Genomic DNA, 4,090 nt, shown 5'->3' on the forward strand with positions numbered 1-4,090 from the left:
TATTGTACGGTGGGATCGGGTTGCACGCTGCAACAGGAGGAGTAAGGGCGATATATTGAGGAGGAATAAGGGTGAATTGATATTGTACGGTGGGATCGGGTTGCACGCCGCAACAGGAGAAATAAGGGTGAAATATTGAGGAGGGATAAGGGTTAATTGATATTATATGGTGGGATCCGGTTGCGCGCTGCAATATATCTTGTATTTTGGTATCCCCTATTTTACTGTATTGACTTTAGTTCATTCGTGCAAGACTTGATAATTTGTATTTCTTGTTTTCACTGAGTTTTGAGGATCGAGTTATTGTCTTTGACTTATTGACTTGCCGTCATTTCCTGAGTTCTTTTCCTAATACTATTATTCTGGTGAATTAATTTTCAAAGTAGAGTTACTACGTTGAGTCATTTCCTCCTACCCTGCTGGGTCGTTCGTATTATCATGATTTAAAATGAAGGAATTAATATCATGTTTCCTTGTGTGCCTTTAAGTTAGAACTTGCTGTATATTTTAGTATCCGCTATTTCCAATAATTATTATATTTTATTTCAACTGGTTTCTCAACTAAATCTCCTTAACCTGTCTTAGGTTATATTTTCTTAAAAAGGAATTTTTGTTAAGTTTTAATTTAATGAATCCTATATTAAAGGCGATAGCTTATCCGATGTTGTATCTCTATTTGAAAAATATTATTTTCTTCACTCAAATGATTTCTAAAAATAACTTCATCTTTTCTCGCTGGTTTTCCTATTTGGTCTAGAAACTGTAAATTTACATTATGATATATAAATGGGACTTCTTGAACATCTTAATTAGCATTTGTCACGGATATTATGTACTGAGTAGCACGTGGATCTTTGACGTGCAAAGTGAAAGGGAAATATGTGGGCACAAGGTACCATATGTGTTAACGGTTTGGAAGTTATGATTGTGATATGAGACTTCGAGGATTGGATGGTCGGAATTATGTATTAGGAATGATGCGATTGGTTGAGTTAACATTGCTTTCCTTATTTGAGCACATTTTTACTTGTTTGTATCCCAACTATGTTGGTGTTAATTTACTTGGTTACTTCTCGGTACCATCCGTGTTTTCCCCCTTATCGTCTATACTATTTTTAATTTGATTTCTTATCTTTATCTTATTAGTGTCGATGCCCCCTTTTTCTCGCGAAATCGGGTTTATGACATTTAGGAGGGCAACTCGTTCTCTTTTGGGAATTGGGTTTAAGAGAAGTGAAGAGTCGCCACCTAATGATTTAAGTGCATTAGGACACTAAGAAGGGTTTTGTTTGGATAACCAGAGATTGGGTAAGGGCTTGAAATTATTTCAAGGGGAAGGTGTTAGGCACCACTCAGAATCCACTAGTGTGGCGGCCAAGCTATTGTTGTGACTTTAGGGTACAAATAACATATAGACAAATAAGGCTTCAAATAAGAGGGGATTTTCACATAAAGGTTGCAAATAGATGGAGTGAAAAGAAACGAAAGAAAAGCTGAATTTTGAGAGAGAAAAAATAGTTTGAGAAATTTGAAAATAAGCAATGAAATAAACAAGTAAAAGAGAGGGGGGTCCTAGGTTTATAAATAATATGGATCACCCCACACAACACCCGGTAACCACTTATACACGTGATGTTATCGCGTGGTCATCATATCCATATCTACCCTTTCCCACCCCGTTAAGGTATTAAACGGGGAATGGTCTCGTTTCACTTATTGCATACTATTACCCGCCCCAATCCTATCAGTCCCAGAGGCATTTGGGACTACTAATCCTAAAGGAAAAGGGTATGAGGTTTTATAGTTTTAAAAGGATAAAATTCTAGGGCGACAATCAAAACACATAGAGCTAATATGGGAAAGGAATTCAAACACATAAGGCTCAAACAGACCTCCTTACATCAGAGAAAGCATATAGTTTAGCATGTCTTGCACGTACTGATTAGGGTCTGATTAAATCTAAAAGTTAAAGCAGGCTGGTTTATCACATATTTTCAGATAAGAAGTCTGAGTTAGACCTGCCCGCTGGTTGTAATTAATAAAGACTGTTGCAATTTATAAGTTTATCCTGAGGCTTGCCTAAGTGATAGACGAAAACCTATAGGCATGATGTCTACAGATTTCAGAAATAAGAAAATGAACTGATTACATGCTGATTTAAAGGGAAGTTGCCAGTTAAAAACAAATTTTAGAAAGCACGAGTTCTGCTGTGGGTAACACATTATTACTGCTAATTTTAGACTCATAAGCGAGTGAGGCTATTCAGATTTGAATTAGAACCCCTATAGGCATGCTTTCTATGTGTTTTCCAACTTAGAACATTGTTATAGACATAAAAGAGTGCAGAAATCCTATAACATGATATCTAGGTGTTGCATTGTTTACTTAAGGCCTATAACACGTTTGCCTAGTGAAAAGCGGGTATGCAAGAATCAGAAAAGACCTATAGGCATATTCTCTACGTGCGTGTGCAGAAGCTATAGAGATAATATCTACATGAAAGTGCAGAATCCCTATGGTCATGGTATCTAAATGAGAATGCAGAGTTTCTTATAGACATGATAGCTAAATGAGATGCAGAAATCTTATAGGCATGATAACTACATGAAAATGCATGTCTTATAGGCATGGTATCTATGTGAAAGAATGCAGAAATCTTATAGGCATGGTAACTATATGAAAGTGCAAAAATCTTATAAGCATGGTAACTATATGAAAAACACTGAAATTAGAGATTCCTATATGCAAGTTATCTACCCTTTTCATGCATAGTCACCCCTCCCTTTTCACTAAACATCCCCGAAAGTTTATTACAAAGTTATTACAGCCCAGAATGGAATAAGAAAAGCAAAATTACATCAGAAATTAAAAGTACAACCAAGGGGAGCCTAATTCAGGCTCCTTGTCTGAAACATGAGATGAACTAACTCCAAAGATCCGATTTCGAAAGCCTTTCTCTCATTTGGGGTGTGTCAGAGTTCCCTAAGAGCCTCATGTGGACTCCGGGCAGTGCTCACATCCAAATACATTACAGGATTAAGACATAGTGCAGTGTGGAAGGTCCAGCCCTCAGGTGTCCAAGTTCAGAGGGAACTCAAGGTCCCAAAGCAAGGCTCACAAGAGAGGGGCAGAACTTAGAAACTAGGAGAGAGTGTGTAAGTGCAGAAGGGGAAATCTGAAAGGGGAGAGGAAAAGGGAATAGCTTAAAATCAGTGCACATAAGGGCATAGGGAAGTGGGGAATTTGCAAGAACACAAGAAGAGCAGGCTGATGGGCATACCTAGCAATGGGATGTGCTGGCATACCCTCCAGTTTGTCTTAGAGGTTAAGACCTCATTGATTCAGAACCCAGTTCATGGACAACAACTGCTGTTGCCATGCCCTAAGTCACTACTCACAAACACATAGGGGTAATGGGATAGGGAGAAAATATTCATAGTAGAAACAGACAATAGAACATAGGCATGCTAAATTAAATATTGAACTCTACATAGACAGTAAAGTAGACATGGATATAAAGACTGTAAGTAAACACATTGGGGTGATGCTGAAAACTAAAATTAGGACATACCAGTTTCAAGGAAACAAGTAAGAAGAGCAGTAGTCTTGTAAAAGCCAAAATGCAAACAGGAAGACAGAATACTATGAGTGTGAGTTCAAGTGAGATTGTGAAATTGTGAGGTCTGAAATGTGCTAATCGTGTATGCTTTGTGAAAAGAGGGGTCGTGTATTTATAGTGTGGAAGTCATGAGCAAATAAGGTAAGAAAATAATTGAAGACTGATTGTAAATCAATCACATAAGACTCCCTTTAATTAAGGAATTCAAATTCAAACGGGTATAAAACAATTAAGGAAAGAAATTAATCAAACACTTAGTGTAAAAGCATGCAATTGAGTGTAAATACATAAAAGGTTATTTAAGGACAAGGTCTCTGAAATACACGGTTGTACAATTGAAGGAAGAAAATCAATTAACAGCCAAGAAATCACAAGGTCTGAGATTTGGTATGAATGAACCAAGTCAGAAAGAATGGAAAAAGGTTTCTAACTTAGGAAAAATACAGTAAACAATCAAATTAGAACCTCTTA

This window comes from Nicotiana attenuata, chromosome 3 (genome assembly GCF_001879085.1).
Source record: "Nicotiana attenuata strain UT chromosome 3, NIATTr2, whole genome shotgun sequence".
NCBI lineage: Eukaryota > Viridiplantae > Streptophyta > Magnoliopsida > Solanales > Solanaceae > Nicotiana > Nicotiana attenuata.